Source organism: Periplaneta americana, chromosome 12 (genome assembly GCF_040183065.1).
Source record: "Periplaneta americana isolate PAMFEO1 chromosome 12, P.americana_PAMFEO1_priV1, whole genome shotgun sequence".
Taxonomy (NCBI): Eukaryota; Metazoa; Arthropoda; class Insecta; order Blattodea; family Blattidae; genus Periplaneta; species Periplaneta americana.
Window position 1 is genome coordinate 124315339 of NC_091128.1, and position 27713 is coordinate 124343051.

The following is a 27713-nucleotide window of genomic DNA, read 5'->3' on the forward strand; positions in this document are numbered from 1 at the left end:
TTTGTGACAAGGAATTCCATTGTCGCGAGATGGATACTGTAGAAGATGATGAATAACAAGATGTTCTATGAAGAGGTATACTTGGCGTACCACAGATAAGTGATCTGGTATTTTCGTCGTGGTTAGAGTATAGATAACAGAAACGAGACTAAAGGTAATTTGGTGTTGAAGTGTGCAGAATTCGAAAGAGTAAAGACGAAAGTGTAAAGTTTTACGTTCTTTAAGTAGGACCCACGAAAGACTTGTGAAGGACGGTGATATGTGATCATATCGTCGGATGTTGCACACGTATCTGACGCACATATTCCGAACTCGCTGTAACTTGACTGACAGTTCAGAACTTAGGTTACTTAACAAAACGTCACAATAATCGAAGTGCGGTATTACTAGGATTTGTACTAGGGTAAGTTTTAGTTGCTGGGGCAAGAAATTTCTTAAGCGACTCAAACAGTGAATGGAGGAACAGATCAGTAAGGCGAATGTTAGGTAATATGTGACGAACCCTCGGTCTCATCTCACCAAATACCATCTCACTATCACCAATCCCATCGACGCTAAATAACCTAGTAGTTGATACAGTGCCGTTAAATAATCGAGTAAAAAAATTGTTCTTGAATAGCATGATAGGCCTATGTCACTTAACAGTTAACGTTTTCGCCGATTTCGGCATCATCAGACAGTGGTTACAATCAACATCTAAATATCAAAATGATAGCGATATACATAAGTGTAACACAACATTTGTAACATAAGTTTCATTCATGATCTTAATAATTTACTCATAACTAATTTTAGTATAGATTAACTTTGCAATTGCACAGAATTAAGACTGAAATAACATGAATGAAACTCATTTTACATTATATTTTACATTTTGATGAATTATTAACTTGACTGTTACACTTTTACTACGTCATACTACTTTTGACAATAAAACGGTACGAAAGGACGTATTTCAACCAATCATGGCTGCTTATCGCACAATTTTATCGCGTCCCTAGCATTTGTTTAATTTTATCGCGTCCCTAGCATTTGTTTCTTTGTTTGCCAACATTTGAAAATGCGCTGGTCTGGACGTCAAAAAAATAACAAACAAACAAACAAAACAAAACAGAAAATTACAAACAACTCCAGTCGATGCACAACAGTTTCAAATATGACTCGCATTGGCATTCAAGAACAAGAATTAATAAAGATCACTGGTCATACCTATGCATTTTCGCTGAAATCCTATTTACAAATAAATAAGTTGAATACACCATGTAGGCCTACATCAACGAGTTCCACTTCTTTTACGCACACGTCCAATATAACATCAACTGAACCACCAAGCACTAAAACATTCAAATTTGAAAATTGTACATTCAATAATTATTCCTTTTAAAATTATTCACGTTTATTTTTTATGTCATCGTCGTTGATTAAAACTTTTCTAACACTTGTATATATTACTTAGGTTATGTTATAGCTTCTGCTATATGATATTATGGATAGTCACGCATCAGTGATTGTTTAATATTAAGACTTATTGAAAATCATCAGTCAAGTGACGTTGATTACTGGGATTCGGATAACTGAAGTGGAATGCAACTGTTTTAATAAAAATGAAACTGGATCAACAAAGCCTTCTTGACTAGTAACACTGCCATCGTGATCTAGATCGAGAAGGCATTTCTAGTAATTGTCTACAGAGTTCAATGAAGATTCCACAGTTGGCACAACTGATAGCAAGATAACAGCTAACTTCGAGCATTAAAATATATTTTATGTTCGAAGACAGCTAATCATAACACACTACTGCCATCTAGCATGCATCTAGCGTAATATTTGTAATGTTGAGATAGTATAATAATACATTTGAAGACAGTTGTATTTTCGTAAGTCAATTAATATTTTATTGTATTGGAGTACTTCGTTAATTCTAATCTTTATATACTTTCTTCTAATCGTGTAATAGTCAATTAAATCCCACTCGAGTTTTGATTTTCTCTAGATAAATCTGCTCGTGTTCCACTGGCAGATTTATCGATAAAATCAAAACCTCTAGTGAAATTACTGTTGATAATATCATTGTTGTAATAATAATCACCTTATGTTATATGTTGTACAATTTTATCAATATGTAATAGATATTACTTAGGCCTATATTATTATTAGGGAACGGAATTTGGAGTAGTAAAAGCTAGTATTGGCATCTACACAGCCATTTGTTTACAACCCTTTATACCAAGTCCTCCCCTCCATGACATACTCGCAGCTCTCTGCACGTCAACAACAGGTGAACGGGACAGTTATCGCATAAGAACGTCAACATGCAGGTTTACAGATCAGAGTAGTGAAGTGCAGGTACAATGCCGAAAGTGAAACCAACTAACAATACAACATTGAAAGACTAGCCTATATTTGTAAAAGCTCCAGATCGAGTATCAAAATTCAGGAAACAAGTCCCTAAATTGTCGCTTTCCCCATGTCCAGTTCTTAAGAGATGGGGGTCATGGTTAGAAACTTGCAATAATTATTACGTACATCACCTCCAATCTGTGAATAAAGTGGTCCAGTCTTTCGATCCCGATGGCGCGGCTGCGATTCAAATACGCCAGGAACTGCTAAATGATAGAACAATCGAAAAAAAAGTCAAATTTTTTATATTTACCGGATGCCATTATTCGATTAGGAAAGTCAGGAGTAGAATTAGTTGAGCAAATAAATATTATGAGGACTATTGTAAATAAACTGAGTGCAATAGAAGGTGAAGTAGGAACACGTGTTGATGAAAAATGAACAGAGTTTTGATTAAAAATGATAGGTACAGTATTTTTAGTCGGATTTCAGCTGCACTAACAAACACGTGTCCCAATGACGTCATTCAACATGTGAATTTAATTGACGTTTTTTTTTTTCAAGTACTCTCCAATTGTCTCTGCAGATGTAGAGTGGAGTTTTTCCATGTTAAAAAATTTCCTTCCTTGCAACAGAGTAAAGTCCTGTTTTGAAAATTTGAAAATGATATTTACAATTTATTATAACAAGGCACAGCAGGAATAATTGCTTCATCAACAAAACATGGCATTAATTGAAAATACCTTCGTTTGGTGCTACATTTTGTTCAACATTTAATGATACTCTATTAGGTATGTTGTAAATATTGTAGTAGTTATATACATTGTGTCCATATTATCATATTTCATGATATTGTAAATAAAGGTTTTAATTTAACACGCTCTTGACAGAAAAACACACATATTCAGAGGCGAGTTCCATACAGAAGACAACTATCAGCCATCAATATTTCCACTGACACGCGAGGACGCAGAAATTGATATTTAATTATGTATATTTGTAATGTTGTTTATTGGTGTCTTGTGCGTTGCCAAGAAAAACACATGTAGTTCAAAATGAAATGCAGATTATGTATGTAGGCCACTATATGTCATTAAACTATAACAATTGTTTATTCTGAAATACGTTTACAGCACGTTGTGTGTAAGTTTGCATGAAGTGGACTGTACTCGTCCATACTCTGTGACGCAGCTCGCTTGACAGCCACTGAGCTACGAATATCTATACTACGTTTCACCATTCTTTATAATACTCCAAATCCCTTTCCCTGATTATTATATTTCATATTAGTTAATCTGCGGTTGTTCTGTGTGGTTGTGAAACTCGGACTCTCACTTTGAGAGAAGTACAGAGATTAAGGATGTTTGAAAACAAGGTGCTTAGGAAAATATTTGAAGCTAAGAGGGATGAAGTTACAGGCGAATGGAGAAAGTTACACAACGCATTGTATTCTTCATCTGACATAGGGTAAAGGTTGGTAAAATTGTGATACTAATAATATTATGATAGTTCTTTTTGAGAATATTTTACAATTTTACTGAGCGAGAGAAGGACCGGTTTTGTGCAGAAACTTGTCCACGAACATTCCTTTAATACAATGACGCAAAAAACCGACCTTCCTTTCGCTAAGTAAAATTGTAAAAGATTCTCAAAAAGAACTACATGATATTATTAGTATCACAACATTACCAACCTTTACCCTAATAGAAACATTAAATACAGACGTTTGAGATGGGCAGGGCATGTAGCACGTATGGGCAAATCCAGAATTGCATATAGAGTGTTAGTTGGGAGGCCAGAGGGAAAAAGACCTTTGGGGAGGCGGAGAGGTAGGTGGGAGGTTAATATTAAAAAGGATTTGGGAGAGGTGGGATATGATGATAGAGACTGGATAAATCTTGCACAGGATAGGGACCGATGGCGTACTTATTTTAGGGCGGCAATGAACCTGCGGGTGCCTTAAAAGGTATTTGTAAGTAAGTAGGGGAGAGTTGAGTAGTATCGGACATCGGGTAATATCTGACAGTGATGTTTCTTTCATCTACCACCAGATGGTAGTGATGTTTCTTTCATCTACCAGCAGGTGGTAGTAGCAGTGTTCAGATGTCGCATACAGAAACGTAACCATGTCTATTAGGTACAACCATCTGGTGGTAGATGAAGGAAACATCACTGTCCGATATTACCCGATGTCCTATACTACCCAACTCTCCCCTATTAGTTAATCTGATGATGCCGTAAAAGGCAAAAACGTTAATTAAATAATATGTCAGTAATATATTTGCATTAAATTGATTTTAATACAGTTTTAGACTGGAAATTAAATTTATACGTGATTAATCTATAGAACTTATCAGATTTTAAAATATTAAGTAAATGTAATAATAAAATTACACAGGTCATAAGACCACTATTCAAGATGCATTCATATGATAATAAGAAATAAAGCTTAGTACATTATGCAACGAGCCTATAATGGTAGTAATTAAGACGCGAGTATGTTAATTTTCATACGAGCGTCTTAATTACCATTATAGTCAAGTTTTATACGACTTTTTATGCTCGACCATATTTCTAACTTGAAATTATTCATAAGTATTCATGTTATTTTTATCTGACTGAGGAGCAGAACTCACCTTGTGCAAATCCTCGTAAATTGTGAGGTGTGCGCAGACGCGAAAGTATTGATTTTTTCCGAGAAACAAATGTCGACATTGACCTTGATATAATCTAGAGAGCAAAACAAACATTAATCTTGATATAACCTTGAAAATGAATTAGACATTGAAAAACGAGATGACAAATTGAATTTATTTGAATATTATTTACAATTAACGCTAATTATTATAGTAACCGAACTGACTTTATTTCAAATATAGGTGATTTTTTTTGTGCAATTGGTGAAACGAATTTGCGGGAATGTGCTTTGTGAAAGGCTGGAAGATGACGGTGAATTGATGTTAATTTGTGTGTTGTTTTTTTCGACTGAGTTTAATATTGTATTTGAGATTTCAATTTTATTTTGAATCGATTCTTCAACATAACCTTCTGCGACAGTATTGGATTTCCAGCCTCCGTGACGTTTCAATGTTATGATGTCGCCGCCAGCGTCTACTAAAATTGTCGCAGAACTCCTGCGAATACAGTTGTCTTTCCACTGCATATCCGAGAATAATCGATACTTGCGCATTCATATTGCTGCAATGGTATTTTTTGATTGGTGGAACACCTAAACTTTAATGAATAGGTGTACTTTAATGAGGTCCATTATAGGGCTGCTACCAGGTGTATAATTACTACATTTCGGCATGGTCGAGCATAAAATATAATATCAACTTATTAATATTATCACTACAGTATAATGTAGGCCTATTATATAATATAAGTCTTTAACCGGTATCATTTAATCTATGTTATTGTTCTGAACATTTTAACTTATTGCGACCAAATATATTTAATGTCTATTAAGATCACATGTAATATGACATTTATATATTGTTACCACTGTCTGATGGTGCCGAAATCGACGGAGAAGTTCACAGCTAAGTGACATAGGCACATCATATTACGAAAGAACAAATTTGTTTTTTATTTCAAAATTTTGACTATAGAGTTAGCTGAAATAAAAATAAAAAAAAAACGATTTGTAAAATGCTTACTATATTTTACCTGAAAATCGGATTGGAACTGTTTGGTTTCAAGTTAGGACACAAAAATCCACAACCTTATATCAATCAAAAGTTGACGACGTTTTACCGAAGAATCAGGGATTTCATTCACGGCAAATTCTTTGAGATCGTGAAAATGCATCAATGGCGCAATTTCCTCAAGTTACTCCTGTTTACACTTGATGTATCATTCAATGATTGGTAGTCTTCGCCATATAATCCTATCGTTTAATATAAGCCAGTGTAATTTTTTCACGGTTTCTAAATAAAGAATCGTGGAGCGTCATAACTGCGTAGCCTAAGGATTTTTGGAGTTAATCTGATTGGCGAAATCCTAACTCGTCAGAGAATTGAGAGATTTATCGTACTAACTACACGTTGCCGCCTTACAGGTCAGATGAACCTACACCTCTGTTGAGGTATACGGGCGTGAAGCCCGCAATCGGTAGACCGATTTTGGCTCTTCGTCATGTTCCTTCATTCATTCATTCATTCATTCATTCATTTATTGACTTATTTATTTACTTTTATTTATTTATTTACTTATTAATTTATTTGCATACTTATCTTTATTTATTTATTTACTTACTTATTTACTTATTTAGTTACTTATTTACTTACTTATACTCATTTATTTATTTATTTATCTATTTATTCATTTATTTATTTCTTTATTCATTTATTCACTTATTCGTTCACTTATTATTTATTTATTTATTCACTTATTCAATTACTCATTTACTCATTTATTTGAATTCAATTCAATTCAATTCAATTTATTTATTTATTTATTTATTTCTTCACTTATTCAACTACTCATTTACTCACTTATTTATTTCAATTCAATTCAATTTATTTATTTATTTACTTATTTATTTATTTACTTATTTATTTATTTATTTATTTATTTATTTATTTATTTATTTACTTACTTATTCATTCATTCATTCATTCATTCAATCATTTATTTATTTATTTATTTATTTATTTATTTATTTATTTATTTATTTATTTATTTATTTATTTATTTTAAATGGTGAAACACGAACTTTTACATGCAATCAGATTACTGATCTGAAAATCACGGAAAATCCTACATTGAGAAATAAGAGGAGCTAACTGGTGAATTTTGTCACTTGCCATTTCATTTAGAAAGAAGATTCTTTTCGTTCATCATATCTACATTGAAGATAAGATAAGATAAACTTTAGTGCAAGATGCAAATATGCATAGACGTTGTCAATAAAATACATTAATACATTTAAATTACAATAGATAAAAAATAAAATACATTATGCAAGAGTTCAAAAATCCACTCGTGCATCCTCAAAGCTGTAAGGACACAAATGTATTAATTTATTTTTATATACCCCCTGAATTTAAGAGTATTATTTGTACATTTAATATCCCCAGGCAAGCTATTGTAAATTTCAATACCAGAAACCATGTAAGTTCTGCTAATATTTGTAAAGTGGTGTACCGGAATACTTAAACTATTTTTATTACGAGTATCATAAGAATGAAAGTCACTATAAGAAGAAATAGAGAAGTGGAATAGAGAGAAGGATGCGATGAGGATGACGTTTATCGCCTACCCTGTTCAACATACACTTGGAGGATTTAATGAAGAACTGTTTTCAGAACGTAGATGGGGTGATACTAGGAGGAAAAAGAATAAAGTAATAAAGTGCATACGATTTTCTCATGATACGGCGTTGTTAGCAGAAGAGGAGACGATATTAAATGATATGCTACTGGAGCTAAATAACAGCTGTGAGCAGTATGAGATGACGATAAAGACCATGGTCATCGGAAGAAAACTAAAGAACGTGCGAATTCGAAATGAGGCAGTGGCACAAATGAACAACTTCAGATTCTTGCAGTGTAATACGAGAGTCGTACTGAAAGTCATGAGCAACCCATTGTTATAAATCTTCATTTTTATTTTTTATACAAACCAAGTACATCATCATAATCTACAGAATATTCTGTCACTTTTCAACACAGTCTCCATTTCTTTGCACACATTTTTCCCAGAGTTCTGTGAGTATGAAAATTCCCTTGCGGTAGAAGTCCGTTCCAGCTTCCCGAAGACACTGACTCACTGCTTTCCAGATGTCCTTCAGCGACTCGTAGCGTTGACCTCGCAGCTGTTCCTTTACGGAACCGAAAAGATGGTAGTCGGAGGAAGACAAGTCGGAACTGCGTAAGAGTTTTCTATCCAAATTCCTAGATTTTCTCATCAGTGACACGAGCAGTGTGAGGCCGCGCATTATCGTGTTTCAAGATGATCTTTCCAGGGTGTTTCTCACGCAATACACGACGAAGCTTCAAAAGTGTCCGGATATAGCGAACAGCTTTTATGGTCTGTCCAGGTTGAAGAAATTCAATCAGAATGCATCTCAGAACTCATCAACTCTTTCCTTGTTGCGTTCCGTTGGGCAGTTTGAGGGCGACCGCTACGAAACTCATCTTGGATGCTCTTTTTTCCATCTTTGAAATGTTTCATCCATGTCCTAATACCGCTGTCGCCCATGCACACATCTCCGTATGCACGCTGAACTCTAAGGTGAATTTCAGCAGCAGATTTTTCCTTTTTAAGAAGGAATTTAATGACAGCACGCTGTCGAAACGAAACATCGTTGTCGGCCATTTTGTAAACATTACGTGTAGTCACATGATAGAAGCTAATGACGTAATAATATGTCAATATAAAGTGGATTATCATCATGCAGTCGTTTCTGTTACATTGTTGGAATTGGATTTACCTATAGTAATGGCACAGTCTAGTGTATAGGCTACAGTCACGAAGCCTGAGTTGTGAGGGTCCTAAGAACAATAGACTGTGCCGGTACTATTTCGCATTGTCTGTAATGAGGCGATATTAGCGATCCTAGTGGTTAGCAACTATCTATGGATGCATATTTACTATGTATTGAGCTTCGTGACTGCATATACTAGACTGTGGTATGGGTTGCTCATGACTTTCAGTATGATCCTAGTATAAGGAGTAACATGAGCTGCTGCCAAGAAGTAAAAAGAAGAATAGGAATGACAAAGGAAGCTTTTAATAGAAAAAAGAGCATTTTCTGCGGACCTTCGGAAAAAGTACAAAGGAAGAGATTAGTGAACTGCTTTGTGTGAAGTGTGTACTATATGAGGCAGAAACATGGACATTACGACGAAGTGAAGAGAAGGAACTAGAACAGTAGTGTCAGAGTTGTAAGCTCCGAAACCGGTTGTGGTGCTAGAGACGTCCAGTCGGAGCGTGAACTTGCTTATGTCTGTGGAAGCACCGGAGCTCACAACGAGTTATAGTGGAGCGCTCCGCTCCGTTTAGGCTGTGTCTGACAACGCTGGACTAGAAGTATTTTAAATGTGGATATGGAGAAGAATAGAGCGTGTGAAATGGACAGACAGAATAAGAAATGAAGTTGTGTTAGAAAGAGTGGACGCAAAAGAATAATGTTGAAACTGATCAGGAAGAAAAAAAAGAAATTGGCTAGGTTACTGGCTAAGAAGAAACTGCCTACTGATGGATGCACTGAAAGGAATGGTGAACGGGAGAAAAAAGTTCGGGCAGAAGAAAATGTCAAATAATAAACTTTAAGATATATAAATGATAAGCAGAAACGAATAGGAATGTGGAAAAGAGGGAAGACTGGATAATGCTGGGTTTGCAGTGGACATACTCTTTAACAGAAAACTATGTATGAATGAATGAATACCTACATTTAGATTTTCAAGTTTCACGTTTCGTATGAAGAAAATTATGCCACGAATATGTGCCCCGTTGGAAACGCTATAATCTCGGCACTTCATGAATTTTAAATGTAAAGACAATCTTGCCTACCTCATGACTCTCGAAAGTTACTAGAGTCGACGGCAATTCGGAAGGCGGTAGTCTGCTATCGTTTGCGTCGAGAGAGACAGATAGAGAGAGCAAGGCAGCGTACAACATTGCCACATCGTACTTCATGAGCACGTGCAATACAAATAGCGCAGCAGAGAATTTAAATTATCAAAAGACAATAATGATCTTAGCCGTTGATTACTGTAAGCATGACACCAAACAAAAACTCTTTCCTTCATTAACAATATTCTTTGTACGGTTCTCAATCCCACACCACATGCTTCTGCAGCCGTTTCTTGCACGTCGGCAACGTTGCAGCTAGCATCAAGATGGCCGACAGCGTCCTGCTCGTCAACGTTTTTAAAATAATTATACACCTTAAACACTATTTTTCGCGCCTGCCTGTGCAATATTTGTCTTTTTTACAGTCTCTTCTTCCATTTATCTTACACACACACAGTAAATTTTAGTTTTACTTATTCAATGTATTGAAACACTCACGCGTGAACAAACGAACTCTGGAAGTACTTGTTACAGACTGATTCCGATTGGTTCACGGTACAAGCTTGTGACGTCACATACCAGAAATGCTACGGCGCATATAGCAGCCGATCCCTTCCGAACTGCCGTCTAGTCTAGAAATACTCTTACCAACACAAACATGCATACAGACAAATTTCTCTTTCGTTATTCTAAAGCCAACTATAAACGAATGAATGGTTTCAGTACATCGGAGACGGAGCAACCTTAACTACGGAAGAAAGGATATTGCAGTTGAGTAAAATACATATAAAAAAAAAGAAAAAGCGATGCGGAGCCCCCACAGGGGACCCGTCTCTCTTATCTTCCTTCAACATCACAAAATATTTATGAGGAATTTGTGTACCGCCTATGTTGCCTGTTATTTGTCAAGAAGTGAAGCCCACTGGTTAACATTACTGGTTTAAGTATCAGCCACTGTTTTACGTAGCGGGAGGGACCTGGAGGAACGGAAGCCCCAAACAAACGAGTGCTCATATATTGTCCACGTTAATTCGTTTCGTGCGAGTTTTTACACAAGGAAACACGCGTGGCGATCCCGGCTCTCCCACATTGTGATTTCATCTCCGATTAAAGAATGCTTTAGCAGGAATTTATGCTCAACTTGGTCGTCAGTATTTATTAGAAATTTCTTTTTCTCGCTGCCAATATTTACAAAGTTGATCACGCCATTTCAATTATAGCAGTATTTCTCAAACTATGGTCCGCGGACCCCATGTGGTCCTCGAGTTATGTCCTTGGGGTCCTTAAAAAAAAGACAGAAAAAAAAATAAAATTCAAACGAATTGCGTATCACACTATTGCTGAAAATCTCATACTTTGGAAATTACACATGGCAATCGCCTTTCACTTTTTCTCCCAGTACTAATACTAATATTTTATGAAATTTCTTGCCCTACCCGCCTACCCACTTCCCACTCTACTCTCAACAACAAAAGAGGGATTTAAAGCACTATGAACGTGGCGTTTCTCGCCATCTTTTCCCTGCATATCTGGTACCGAGCCTGTAACCCACCCAGGGACCACCCGAATTCATAACCAAATTACCGAACCTTTTCATGTATTGATGACTTTCTTAATAGTTCTGCCGACACCCAGTCTGCCCACTGAAATGGGCAGGTACTGTACGTCGTACACCAATAACAGAATGTGCCAAATTGCATCTTTACTTGTTGAAAATTGGGCATGTTTCTGCATTAATTTTTGTATTTGTTTTTCCAGATGTCGATATAAAAAAAATTAGACTCCGCCTATTTTAAAATCCTACAGGTTTACTTTTTACACTTGCGTGTTTCGTCTCTAAGTGCCGTTTTAATTTCGCGGGTTTCATACACTCGTTTGAAAGCACTTCGTAACAAAAACGCACCGAGGTTTTGGTTCACTCTCATTGCCACAAGAAGCAAATCCAAGTTCCAAATAACTCTTGTCATATTTACGAAAGTATTATTTCTTTGAATAGCTACTAGTAGGACTAGATATTTCTTTAATGGCACTATAATTAATATATTTCTTCACACACAGCTTCTGAACTATTAGCACTGCCTAAATTAAGCGTATTATCATGTTTCTTTCTTTTCAAAGATCCGGATTAAAGCCAGTTTTCCATTATTTATAATGGGCACTATTTAACAGAGAACGGGCAACTACTAGCGTGAAGGATTTCAAACAACTAACTGCTAACAGGCAAGCGATGAATCAACAATGCACAGAATTTGTTATAAGTTACTTGTGATTGGCTAAAAAAATATAATTACAAAAGTATTATAATTAATTGCTTTTATTTTAAAATATAAGTATACTGATATTAAAATATACTACAAAAATGATAACATTTGCGATCGAAGGGAACAAAAGTAAGGTGGTCCGCGGAACTGTTCTGACTTAAAAAAGTGATCCCCACTTCAAAATAGTTTGAGAAACGCTGAATTATAGTAATGTGCATGCACAAGAAAACAATAAATGGAGATCTTCTCCGGGAGATGTTCGCTAGGCTGCACAGTCATCACTAGGGTACGGATTTTTAGGTCGTTAAAATGTAATTTTAGGTGCCTAAAATATGCTTAAAAGTGCAGGAAATAGTCTCTAAAAAATTGAAAATAGCCTCTAACAAAAAAAATAATGTTCTATTTAGAAACATATTCCAAATCATCAGGAATTCACTTCTAGAATTTAATAATTTTAAATGCTTATACACAGTTACCACCACTACTACTAAAAGTACAAGAAAAACAAATATCAAATTAGTTATACATAAACTAAACAATTAAATGTGAAAAATAAGTTTTAGATATAAATTCAGTACACAAACAAGTCAAATATAATCAATTTTAACCAAGCCTTGTCTGTTAATGTCCATAATTAGCTTCACAATAAATTACTAATACTTTTTGAAAATTTTCAACTGAAAGCAATGCCTTCTATCACTCAACACAGATTTGTATGCTGAAAATGAACGCTCCACATCCACTGAAGTAACAGGAGCGTATTTAAATTCTGACATTAGTTGGACAGGAATGTTCCATTGTAAATCCGTGTTCTTCCCTGCTAGGATATCTGAAGCAGTACGCAGGCCCTTCAGTCCTACATTTCTTTGCAGAACTTGCTTCAGTTTATATCGTACTTTATTTCCAACAGAACTAGGAACACATTTGGAATTTAAAATACAAAAATTTTCGAAATAAGAATGGCTGTTTCGACTTATTAGAACTTAACATACTTAATAGGTCAAAATAGGCTTTGTCGTGAAAATAGGCATTTTAGGTGCTATTAAAATACCAATTTTAGGCACAGTTTTATATGAAACGTGTTCTTGCAAGTTTTTATGAACTTATCTTTTAAGGATTAAAATTGCTTTTTACCTAAAATCCGAAGTCTGGTCATCACATTCATTTTCTTTTTTTCGCTCCTGGATTGTTTCTTACGTCCTTTCATCTTTCTTCTTTTTCTTTGTCCCTTTCTTCACTTTCTTACTCTCTTTTCATTCTATTATGTTTCGTTCTCTCATTCCCCTTTCTTCATTTGCTTTTTTTTATTTTTGTAGCAACCAGTCTTCTCTATGTCTTCCTTCCTTTTCTGTTTCCATTCCGATTATTTTCTTTCTTCCTTTGCTGCTTTCATTCATGACCATAATAATTTACTAGTAAAGCAATAGAAACAGAAGATATATTTCAGTAATGTTTACAACAAACTGCATTGGCATACGCAGAATTATGTCAACGAGGGGTCATTATTAAAATTGTTTACAATTTACGTTAACGGTATTTTAAATTTTGAGTATTATTATTACTATTATTATTATTATTATTATTATTATTATTATTATTATTATTATTACCATTAAAGTGTATTTATTAATATTATGTTATGTTTCAATAGCCTATTTTATTTTCTCTGTTACCATTATCCCTAATTGAAGGGTTCAGAGCCTTAGTGGGCCAAGCACCATATATTAAAAATGGAAAAAACAAGGGTTAAAATTAAGTGAATAACATAACTTTATGAAACATATACCATGTAATATAAAGTATGCACATTAAAACTAAGTGATATGTCAATCTTCATTAAACTATGGTATTCAGAACCATAGTGGGCCAAGCGCCATATATTAAAAATGAAAAAAAAAAAAGGTTAAAATTAAGTGAATACCATAACATAATGAAACATAGAGTGAATCGGGGGGAAATGACTATCGGAGGAAGATGCACCTTTTTTGTAATTTCACATTCTTCCAAGAGAGAACGCCACCCCCATGTCTTCGTGATCACTGAGACAGTTGAATATCTGTACACTGGAAGCTTACTCATTTTGCCACGTGTTCTTGTTGTGAGACGAAGAAAAGCAAGAAAACAGCTCATTTTTCTCCTATAAAATAATTGCAAAAGTACGTTAAAATTGTAATACGTCCTTGAATTCGTAATAACTGTCAAACCTTTCTAATGGATATTGTAGTAAAGGTTCTAAAGTCTGTATTGTTAACAACCAACGACCTTGTTCCGCCATCTTAGGTTGCGTCACAGCACCAGGCATCCTACCCCGATACTTGGGGAAGATGATCACTTTTTTCGGGTTAAGATGGCAACTTGTTGCAAGAGTTTTATTTTTTGTTTTACTGCAGGGAAAGTGTACACATTACGTAAGGCCCTCTCATAGAAGTCAGTGATTGAAGACAGTCTTAAACTTGCGATGGAACATGTTATGACAGAGGGTATGAACTGTTTTAAAGCATCGCAAGCATACGGGATTTCTTACCGTAGCCTTAAACGCCTCCAAAAAAAGAATGATGACAAAAAATGTACTGGATTGAATTCATTGTGTGCAAGAAGTGATTTTACGAGTCTTGCACACGACAATAAAACATATGCAATGACTGTGTTCCTAAGTAGTGATAAACGAGTGGGAAAGTGTCAATGCCCTTTTGAATAAGTCAATTTTGTTACATACATGTATCAAACCAAGTTCAGGTAAAATACGTATATCAGTAAATGTGCTAATTGCATTTGCCATCTTACCCGACTATCGGGGAAAGATGCCTACAGTGCAAGTAAGAAGAAAATCTGTATCTATAAACAAGGTAATTAATGTTTTCTGTTTTGTACCGAAAATATAGTTTCAAAATACCTTCCAGACTTTGATATTTCAATATGAAATTCAAAACTAAATGAACAGTATCTTAAATTTTCAATCAAAGAAAAAGTCAGGCATCTTCCCCCGATTCACTCTATAGCAAGTAATATAAAGTATATACATTAAAACTGAATGATATGTCAATCTTCATTAAACTAAGGTATTCATTTAATTTTAACCCTTGCTTTCTCCGTTTTTAATAAATGGTGCTTTGCCCACTATGGTTTTGAACCCTTCAATTAAGATTAAATTACAACATTTCAGTACTGACCTACCTATCTACTTAACGCGAATTCGATTATGCGCACTATTCAAAACATACAGAGGCGAGCCTGCCTGGAGAGAAATAAAAAATAGGTTTCAGCCGCCAAATTACTCTTCAAGGAACGACCACTCATATAAATTGAGGAAAAGAAGGCAGAGGAAGGACATTGGAAAGTTTTCTTTTCTCAATCGTACTATCAGGGACTGGAATGCTTTACCTGGAGACTTTCTAAAGGCTTTACCAACAACCAAAAATGTATTTAAAAATAGGCTTAAGGACTTTACTAATAGACGGTAATTATACACAGTATTTAAAGGGTGTAAATGATATGTTGTTATTGAAGTGTTGTATCAGTGAAGAATTATGTTGTGTCAGTGAAGTGTGTGGTGTAAGTGAAACGTATTCCTGTCAGTGAAGCTTTATAGTTTATAGTGGCAGTGCAAAGTATTTGAACAGTGAAATGTTTTTGAAGTATTAGTGAAATCAGGATAGAATCAGTGAAATGTGTCGTAGTTCCAGTGCAGTGAGTGAGTTGACAGCGAAATGAGTGTAATATTGAAAGGTACTTGTGCAGATATGAACATATCATACTCGTGGGTTTTAGTTCGATCTTAGTTTTAAGATACAAATTAGATTTATTTCAAATGTTATTTTAAGTGATCGTTTCATTTAATTTAGGATATTCCCTGTTGTTATTGTTATTATTATTATTATTATTATTATTATTATTATTATTATTATTGTTAGTATTAATTATTAGTATTATTATTAATTGTATTTTTAATTAATAAGTTTATTATTGTCATTATTGAGTGTAATTAGTTACCACTGCCACCGGGTATAACTTATACCCATTGCAGTGTGAATAAATACATACATACATACATACATACATACATACATACATACATACATACATACATACATACATACAACTACCTGTATCCAAACTTAACTATAATATTTTCGCTGTAAGAAAAATCCTAATGTAAACAATAGCACGTGACTGAAGTGAGGCTTCACTGGCCACTGTATGGCGCCATAGATTCTCAGTATATGTTCCCGCCTACTGTTGTACATTCTGTTTCATGTTAAACATTTCCCGTTATTCGTCAAGTAGACCTAACCTCACTACTGTGCATCCGTTTCCTCAGGAAACATTTACTTTATAATTATTGTAATTAAAACTCACTTAACTAATTATATACATTTAAGAGTATTTGTTTTTCTCCGCTTTTGAGAGGGTTTCCACTCTTATGTTTAATAATCACACACACCGAGGATGCAGAAGCCATACTTCAGTACCACGTGCTTACTGAACAACTACGAGCTCAAGTGACGCCAGCTTGTTATAAGAACAGACTACCTCAGTATTACGTTGATATTCATCCGCGTTCATAGTACATAACAAAATATAAAAGTAGCTTTTCTTTTACATAGCGTATTATATATGAGTGAAGTTATATGTTTCATCGTATTTAACAACTAGAATTCAATTTTTTATTTTCAAATAATGCAAGATTATGATTTCCAAATACGAACTATATTCTCCTGCGTCATGTGAATGTTTCGTCTGGGAGCCAATCACGGGTTTGACAGCCACGTGCTTGTGTTTGCATTAGGATTTTTCTTACAGCGAAAACAGTATACCTATCCATCCACCAACTAACCTATCTATACGTCTCTACCCTTCATTATTTTGTTTCTTTCTCTCTCCCTTCAATGTATGATTGTCAATTCCTGGTTAGATATACATTCCGAATCCATGAATGTTATCTGCCTGCGAGTGCAATACTCGAAGCTGTACGAAAGGTGTGAGACTTGTGGTCTCCGGATCAAAGGTCATTATTCCCACTCGAGCGCATCGCGGAGCTGTCGACTCTCATGTCTTTCTTTGGCGGCCGGCGGTACCTTTTTCCTCTCCACATCAAACCCATGTAACAAAAAAAAAACGGCTTATTGGACGGTTTGTGTTATCTGGTGCACTTGTCGGATTGGGGAAGGTGAGATGTGAGATCCTGTTTGAGGTCACACCCCCGTCAGGTCCACCCGGTCATTAGGGCGTGATTCAGCATTACCGTCCCAACGCTGTCCGGGCTGTCGGTTTAAGGCTATTGGAGCTCGAGCGGGATAGTCCGGCACAAATATCGAAAAAGAATGGTTGACAGTGACACGAACTGAAATTTCAGAAGTCAGGCTCTCAAGCAACAGAACTCATTAAATTACAATGCATTGCAGTTAGGCCTACTTTATATTATATATAATGCATTCTAAAGCATTATATCACAATGCATTATTTAATTTGTTGTATTGTATTGTATTATTTATTTATTTATTTATTTAACCTGGTAGAGATAAGGCCATAAGGTCTTCTCTTCCCCTCTACCAGGGAATTACAACTACAATATTAAGAATACAATTACAATTATAATTGAGGGGCGTTTTCTCAAAACTCGTTATCTACATTTTTTCGATTTTGAGGTTTTAGCGTAACCTTGTGTTTTTGGGTTAGGAGACTCCAATGGTGCTATCAGAATTAAGCTAAAGTTGGTAAGTATATCAGTAAATTGATCTTGAAATAAAAGAGATTTTTCAAAACTCGGTATCTACAGTTGTGTATTTTAGAAAAGAGCTCTCTTGAAAAAAAAAATTGCAGATAACGAGTTTTGTGAAAACGCCCCTCAATTACAAGTAATATTAAATTTACAAATACAATAAAAATCGAAGTACTAAAAGATTAACTGATTAATAAAAGCTAGACAGTTTATTGTAAACGTTAAGAAGAGAGAAGTATTTCTTTTATTGATTAAGTAAAAATTAAACCTACTCTACGCAGTAAGAAAATACTTAATAAGCTTGCTTTTGAACGCTACTAAATTCCGACAGTCTCTGATGTCACTGGGTAGGGTATTCCACAAACGCGAGAGCGAGATTGTGTATGATGATGAATACGATGATGTCTTATGTGTTGGTATGGCTAGTATGCGGCTATTTTGCGTGCGTGTGAAGAGATTATGATATGATGACAGGTAACTGAAATGGGAGGCAAGGTAGGTAGGTGTAGAGGTGTGAAGGACTTGGAAAAAGGAGAACAAGAGAATGAAAATTTCTACGTTCGTTAAGCCGTAGCCAGTTTAGACTTTGGAAGGATGGGGTAATGTGGTCAGCGCAACGGACATTGCAGACGAAGCGAACACAAGAATTATGAACACGTTGTAATTTTTGCGACTGGTTGACATTGAGGTCAGTCAGTAGAAAATCACAATAATCGAAGTGGGGCATTACTAGTGTTTCCACTAGTATTTTCTTGAGTGATAGCGGAAGGAATTTTCGAATGCGTTTCATTAAATTACCACAGTCTAGTATATGCAGTCACGAAGCTCAATACGTAATAAATATGCATCCATAGATAGTTGCTACTCACTAGGATCGCTAATATCGCCTCATTACGGTCAATGCGAAATAGTACCGGCACAGTATATTGTTCCTAGCACCCTCACAACTCAAGCTTCGTGACTGTATATACTAGACTGTGATATTACTTCAGAGGTTCCCTACCGGTGTGTCGTGCAGCTCCATGGAGTGTGTCGCGAAATTTTGGAATTGAAAAATAAATTTTATTGCATCCAGAAAGTCTCTTTACAGCTCATTTTTTATTTGGAACGAAATCTTTCACATTGGGAAATTTTATTTTGAGAAGTCTTCACCAATGAAACGTGAACACCTGCAACAATACTGAGATCAGTTTTTCAACCATAAAACCAAGTATAAAGAAACTCTATGCAACCCACCAAGCGCAGACTTCACATTAACTTAAATAGGCGAGTTTCCAAAAACGATAATAACAATTTTTTATCGGACATCCAGCATAGATAAGTTGGAATTTTTTACGCATACCTTTGTTATTTTCTAATGCCACTCAAGTTGCTGCTTGTTCTTTTAAAATTTTCGATTGCGTGTTAACATCACCTATCTGCAACACTGCATGTCCGACACTACATAGAAGTTGTTACCAATGCACTTTCTCTGGCGGAACGCGCTGGAACGGCACCTTTTTGTTGCATTTTTCATCATGGAGACGATATATGTGTGAATAACTATGTTTTTAATATAATTCTTCTTTGAATTTCGCTTAGATTTTGGAAATCTTAGTTGGACGAAAAGAAGGTTAAAAACGACAAAATTCCCGTGCAATGAACAGTAATCTCTTTTGATCCTAAAATTAGACAGAAATTTGATATTTTTCACACAGTTTAGGACTAATTTTGAAAATTCTGACACCCCATCTCCCCATCCGCTATAAAATATTGTACACAGAGTTCGACCACCTTTTTCTCCAGAAGTAAAGTAGTGTTATTATTATTATTATTATTATTATTATTATTATTATTATTATTAAAAAGAAATAAGTGTGTCGCGATATTGTGGACGTTCAGTAAAGTGTGTCGTCAGTCAAAAAAAGGTTGGGAACCCATTGCATTACTTTACAATACGTTGGTTGCATTAAATTGCTTTTGATTTCCCTTACTTTGCGCTATATTACATTAGAGAGTTTTTGCCATAATGTGTTTTTGTTATCGTAAACTATAATGTCACGTGACCGAATACGGTAAGTACAATAGCGGGCTTTGCAATGAAAATAGTTTTTGCTCAGCATCTGCCAATGAAGAAGTACGACAAAGACAAGAAAAACTGAAGAAACACATTTCGCATTTTGTATTCAATTTATTTCGCATTTTATCGCGGATTAAAAATCACAGTAATATACTTAACATACTTTTAAACATCAATTCTTTTTTATTTTAGTAGGTTATTTTACGACGCTTTATGAATATCTTAGGTTATTTAGCTCTGAATGAGAAGAAGATGACAACGCTGGTGAAATGAGTCCGGGGTCCTGCATCGAAAGTTACCCAGCATTTGCTCATATTGGGTTGAGGGAAAACCCCGGATAATTACAAATTTCGAAGTGGGTCGCATCTTAAAAATCAACACGTGCTGTATTTTCGCGTTCTTACATTTTCAATGAATTTCTGCAGTCATTCTTCCACATCTCAATAATCTACGACTTCACGTCCACATTCACTGAATTTCGATCTATTCGGTAATTTTTGTTGCATTCCTTCATCTTTAAGGATTTTTTTTATGTTATTTAATCTAATATACAGAGTGAACCGTAAGTAATATCATTAATTTCAATGGGTTATTCTTTGAGATATTAAAAAAAAAAGTTTAATATAAATTTGCTCGTTTTTGCTTCCTTTTGGAGATAAAAATTATTTTATATGAAACATTCCATAGCATGTCCATAGCATGTTTTGGGAAATCTATTGATTTAATTCACAATATGCTCAATCAGTTTAAGGGAACAGGCTATTATGATAATAATAAATGAATTAAATAATTTTACTTTTGTTCTTTAAATATTCAGAAATTTGATCGGAAGAAATGTAGTCCGCACCTGTGGAGCAACGGTTAGCGCGTCTGGCCGCGAAACCAGGTGGCCCGGGTTCGATTCCCGGTTGGGGCAAGTTACCTGGTTGAGGTTTTATCCGGGGTTTCCCCTCAACCCAAATATGAGCAAATGCTGGGTAACTTTAGGTGCTGGACCCCGGACTCATTTCACCGGCATTATCACCTTCATCTCATTCAGACGTTAAATAACATCAGATATTGATAAAGGGTCGTAAAATAACCTAGTAAAAAAAAAGAAAAAAAAATGTAACATTGTAAAATTCCTTTGTGCGAGATCGTGCGTATTTGCTTGTTTTCCGCACAGAACCAATACGCGGTAAGTGTGAAATATCACATTCAGTATTCCCAACGTAACACACATAACAATTTCCCTCTTCTTACCGCTTAAGCGCGACATTCATTTTACTGCTTTAGGCTTTTAACATATTATTTTTAGAGACGTTTAACATAGTAATAATTATAAATTGGAAACTTACCACTGCAATTTCACCTAAATTTCAATGTTAATTATTGTTTTTAAATATTTGCAAAAATTAAGTAAAGTCTACTACTCCACGAAACTTATTCCATTCCTGATACAAGTAACATTAAGGAAGCCGTGAAAAAATCAACAAGATTCCAGATGCCGATGTTATTACTGCAATATGTTATATAAATAATATTGTTAAAATATTAAAATAAAAAATAAATCATTACATAACCTTACCGTTTGTTTTAAGTTCGCATTTATAGACTGGGGAAAAAAAAGACAGACGTATATCACGGCCTGCTGGAGTATAGTAAACACAGAAAACATTTTATAGCAACAATGTTGAAGAAAGATATTTTGGTTTTCCGAAGTTGCCGTCATTGAACAGAAACCAAGATGGAGATTTCATTGCAACTAATTAGAAATTCGTCTTCCAGGTATGTAATAGACGATCTTCGCACAAAATAATGTACGATACATGAGCGGTATGTTTGTTTTCATGTTCTCGGAAATTAAAAAAGCTCAACTACGTTTCGCTTTTTCAATCTTTTCCTCGAACATGAAAACGTCAACATACCTCTCTTGTAATGTATATTACTATTTCAGAACGAAAAGTTACATTTGTTCAGATCAAATTTCTGCATATTTTCGTACATATTTGTGGATCTGTGACACTGCAATAAACTCCGTGCTAAAATAATGAAACTAGAAATCAGATTATAGTATTTTTGTGAAGGTTGTGAGGAAAAGTATATGATTACGAGTACCGGTACATGTATAGGCCTATATAAAATCCCAAAATGTTGACATATATATAGAAGTCTAATTATGTAATATTTAATTACTGTAATATAGTCATATGCAATGCAATGTAAAATTAGCAATATTATCTGTATTTATGTATTGCAGTACAGTGTAATATCATGCAATTAAGTGTGGGATTTAGAGCAATGTAATGCATCATAATCTATAATTATATAATTTTAACTGGTAATGGAAATTACGGGAAAACGGCTGAACGGATTTTAATAAATGGCCCCTCATTCCGAAGCTTGAAACTCAAAGTTTTTCAGAAAAATAGTAGTTTCCAGTGAAATGTCAATTTTCCTACATAATTTTCCTGTTTTCAAAAATTCATCTTTCGTCAGTTTCAGAACTATTGCATTTCAGAAAAAAAACAAAACACACACTACAATAAACAATATACTATTACACGAAGTCCATGACCTGCAGAATTGCCGACATATTTAGAGCTCAAATTCAATTGGTTATTAAAAACTTTAAGACTTACTAAAAATAATTCACAGGTCTAATTCTGCGATTTGTAATTTTCCGAGCACAGCTGTGTATTAGATATTGAAATCTACAAAACTTGAGATGGTTTGATGACATTAATACCATTATAAATTAAATATTATTATAGTTAATGCCATGATGTGACTATTTTTCATTAATAATTATACATATTAATGCTATATTGATATGAAAGTGAAACGTTTTGGGGTTATATAAGTAGACGTAGATAATATCTTAAATTAGATCTTGATTTCTATAATTTACTGAGTGGCGGCTATACAGTATATATAACTACAAAACTTTCGTAAGATAATAATATTGTTATTTTAAAGTTCAAATATTTTTATAGTTATTAATCAAGTGGGGTTGGGTCTTTTTCATATAGGCCTACTTAATGGCGGTGTGGTGTAGATATTTATATGCGTCATTCTCTTCAGTATTGGCTCGAGAGAGCGCAAAAATTACAGTTCCTAAGGAAAGAGCAAAAGGTATTACTTACTTATAAAATAAGAGGCCTACAAAATTTTGTAATCTCCCAATCATTTCAGCAAGAACTCTTAGCAGGATAAAATGATTTTACCTTCTACAATTCAAACTCTACATGCAGCAGCTATACCAAGATGCTATGTCTGTTGTTCGATAGCATAGTAAACCTGTAATTTTTTTAACTTTCGCGTACAATCCACAATGACCTGAAATAGCTATTGCTTTACTCCCACATGAACAAACCCACTGATTGTCCTGACATTGTTACTTGTGTTCTCGCGTTGAAACTCAAAACCTGAAGGTGGATAGGTTCAAGAAAAAGTATTTGGCATAAAAATGTCATTCAGCGGGAGTATGTTTCATTATTATGGAAGCAAATAACTTTGAAAATGTCTGGTATTTTTCGTTGAAAATAAATCTGAAAAAATTTTATTTGAACGTCTAATGAACTCAGTTTGCAGCATTTGCTGCACAAGCCACTAGTAAAATATATTTTGTAGCATAGTGTAATGAACATTGCGTAAGGAAACAAGGCATCATCATCATCATCATCATCATCATCATCATCATTATTTCATTCTATTAGGTGCCTAATGGAAACAACAACAAGTTTGTTTAAAACACACTCTGTTCTCCCTTTTCATTGCAACTTTAGAATCAATAAACAATCAAGCGTCGCATTATTTTGTAACGCTTCCACCGCTATCCTACCATGCTTCTCTATTGTTTCTTCCCTTTTCCAAATAGTTCGTCACTTGCCCTTACCTTAATATGGAGTCGTTTCATTTTCTTTCTTCCGTCTTCCTTTCTTTTCCTTCTTTCTTCAAATCTCTACTTCCTTCAGTTGAATTCGGCGAGCTGCTTCATGGAGAGACTTGACTATCACGTGGTAACTCGTACAGGCCGCGTCTTCACCTAACTCAGCGTTTGCACCACTTCTACGGAAAAGATGAGTTACGCATTAATCTTTTTCGGACTTTTAAATTATTTCTAAATTCCAAAATATGGAACACTAGAGACAGTAACATACAAATTGATGTAATGACCAAGATTTTTTAATGAGACACCTGAAGCTATGATCGTTAGACGGCAGTATTATAGAAATGCGCACAAACGAAACAAAGAAGCAGCAGTTGCAAAATGTCTGCACCTGCGCAACTTCATCCGAACATTCATGCACTAACGAACATTCACTATCTGGGCTAGTTTATCGTCCTCGGCATCCTGTATGCTCCGATCAAGTAACCAATCTGTTGCACGTTTTCCTCCATGGCAATCTCTACTAGCCCACCGACTCGGTGTTCGATACTTGCCCACTCTTAAGAAAACTTCTGCATCAAATTTTATTGTAGACAGCTTGACATGACGGACAATTCACACCATACACGGACAGCATTACTTTATTAATGGATGAGTGAGTGAGTGAGTGAGTGAGTGAGTGAGTGAGTGAGTGAGTGAGTGAGTGAATTAATATTTTAAATGCCTTCCTCAGGACGGAAATCAAGCTGGACCCTGAACCTTGTTGTAGATTTACGGCATGTAAGAGAACCGATTTCCAGACATTGTCCAGTGATATTTCGTCCACAGCATCCACGTCCATTATAAATTTTCGTCCAGTAGAGATTTAAGTCCACAGTAATTTTATGTTCAAACAATTTTGTCAACTTATAAAAATTGTCCACTGCATAATTTCGTACGCCATACTGAAACATCCTTAAATAGTTTTGTCCATTTTATATGCTTTTAGTCCATATTACTTAATCCACATTATTTATGGCCTCTTATAAAATGAATATATATTATTATTTGCAGAATTATAGCCTATTAGGTTAATTATTTCATTCACATAGGCCTATAATGAAATTAAATAAAAACTTAATTTTGGAAGCAAATAAAAAAAATTAAGTAACAAAATAAAATATTCCACTTCATCCTCTCTTCGGTATTGTTTAATTTTATTCTGTAGTTGGGTTTAAAAATAATATTATTAATTTCGTTCGTTTGACGTAAAATAAGTATGTTGTATTTTCTATTTTTTTTCCTTCGGAGTTTTAAATGTTTTACAATTTTTTTTTTTGTAATGTGAAATAAGTAAAACTATAATTTAGATCTTGTAGAAGATTCAATTGAAATGGGAGTGTGGAAATATTTCTCAATTTTCTAAATTTAGTTTGAAATAAGCATATCTTATTGCTGTGTTCTCTGAAAAATTAAGTAAAATTAAGTTGTAGAGTTTATTTAAAATCTCCCAAGTTATTGTTTAACGTAAAATTAATATTGTTCATTATCCATCTCTAACAAAGTTTAAACACAAAAGTTAAACGATAGATCATCAGTATCAAATACAACCACACAGGCGTATACAAACTCAAATGTAGGCCTAACACCTGCAACAACTTCTACATAGGACAGACAAGCAGATCATTTCAAACACGTTACAAACAGCACATCACATCCATAACAAAATTACAAAACACCTTCACATATGCAGAACACATCACAAAGACACCTACAGAGACATCAACACAGACATGGAAATACTGCACATCCAGCCAAAAAGCCAGAAACTCAACACACTAGAACAATGTGAAATAGGCCTATAAAGGCACACGAAAACACACCCCAACGATATTCTCAACACACAACTCTTTTTCAAAACACATACACTCTTTGACTCTACACTACGAACGCACCCACACAGGAAACAAGAGGCGCCAACACCAACAACGACCAGTTCTGAAGATGACCCAAAATAGGTCGAAACATGTTAACAAGGTACGTTAAAATTTAACACAAGAAAGACTTATCATACATATTCCGAAGTATTTTTTCTTACTATTTTATAATAATGTACAGGCAATGACTTCCCACTCCTCTATTCAAATCAGGCCAGATGAAGGGGTTGTTAAGAGCAACACAACAATCTAATGCGTATTCTCTACTGATTACAGCGTTGAATGATCGCACAAATAATGTACTCTAAAATGCACGTTTTTTTTTTCTGGAAAACTATTCAAAACACAGCAACATGTCATTTGACTCTTTTGTTGCTCTTTACTAAAGAAATCATCCACTAGAATGGATGACATTACTTACGATTCACTATGTAGCCTATATGTGTTGACATTATTAAGTTATTCAGGTTTGATTTCGGACACTTACTTGCCTTGTACAAAATTTTTAATAGATCTGACTGACACTGCGATAACTTGATGGAAAAAGAGCTCGGGTGGCCTTAAAGGCATTCCAGCCACGTCTGAGATATTGCCGAACAGAACGAGGGATTCCGCTGCATCTGTAAATATCATTCTCAGACAGGACTTGCAAGGGCTTCAAGATTAGGACACTCCACGCCGCTTCTCGTCGGAATGCACTGAGCCGACAATTCCGCATTAGCGAAACCCGTCATCTGAGATGCAGCGCTCCTCTCTCCTTTACGCCGGGTGTCAAAGAATGGACACACTTATCGAGAAACCATATGGTGCTGAATGTTAATTCTATTGGCAATTATTATGAGAACCCACTGTGACTGGAAAACAGATGATCCGCCGCAAACGTGCGTCGTAGCTTACAGTAAGAACCTTAAGGCTGGCTCACAACAAACCGGTAACGGAAACGACAACGAGAACGAGAACGGAAATATTGTTAAAATAAATGTATTTAAATGTGAGCATTCACAATTAACTGTTGTATATACTCACATTTAAAGAAATGTATTTTAAAATTATTTCCGTTCTTGTTGTCGTTTCCTTTTCCGGTTTATTGTGAACCAGCCTTTACGGTGGGGGTACTGTCTCGGGGAGAAAGTCTCGGGGAATGAGATGCAGCGGGGTAATGCTGTGAATGAATGTTGATGTCATAAGCTATCATAAGGTCACACACGTGGGTACACGCATCTCCACTGGCTAACTCTCAAAGCACAAACGACAACACTGATACACACATGCTTATACTACCCTAGTTACAAAATTAGATCACGGTTAATCTCCTGGTCATTTAATATCTCCACACAGGAAATAACACATGCAGAAGAGCGCATATTTTTTAAACTGACGTTATAACAATAATATTATCTATCTACTTCGCTCCAATAGATGACGCAATAGTAAGCACATTCCCTTCACGGTTAATCTCCTAGTTGGAGAACAGTATGTGAGCTAAACTGGCAGCAAGTGGAATTGTAGCGAGGGGGGGAAGCTTCTCAGTCCATTTTCTGCTTCCCCTCACGCGCAGGTAGGTTTCACGAGATAACGAATGACCTATAAAAGCGTTAGCGTTGATATATGAGCATAGTTTTGCATTTTTATTCTACTCATACATATAGATATTTAGTACTAGCTGAAAATTAAAAGAAACAGGACAAACGAGTCAAGAAACTCGAACTTTGAATGCTTACTACTCTCATCCGAGTGGTTACGTTGCAGGATCGTCGAAACGGGGGAAATTATGTGACAATTACTTACTTAATGGGGCCCTTTTCTTTCAATTATTTTAAACAGTTGTAAAATACTGCTTAGATTTCCAATTCCTTACAACATATATTTTCACAAAAAGAGCATAACAACCCAGGCATTAGCCTTTACGAGGGGTCAGCAGAAACGAGTGGGGGAAATCGAGATGCGACATAACCACTCGATGGATAGTACTAATAGTCTACTATTTTTTTGAACTCCAATACAGGCCAAACCGACCCAGAGG

At 35.1% G+C, this 27713-nt stretch overlaps 1 protein-coding gene across 2 annotated transcripts in view; it reads right to left on the reverse strand.

Moving 5' to 3' along the window:
- LOC138710869 (mannose-P-dolichol utilization defect 1 protein homolog) overlaps window positions 1-27713 on the reverse strand; it is a 524941-nt gene that overhangs the window by 152172 nt on the left and 345056 nt on the right. For both annotated transcript variants that reach the window (XR_011335319.1, XR_011335318.1), the window contains exon 6: window positions 23781-23953. The gene's annotated coding sequence lies outside the window, so the exon portion shown is untranslated. The remainder of the gene's footprint in view (window positions 1-23780; window positions 23954-27713) is intronic.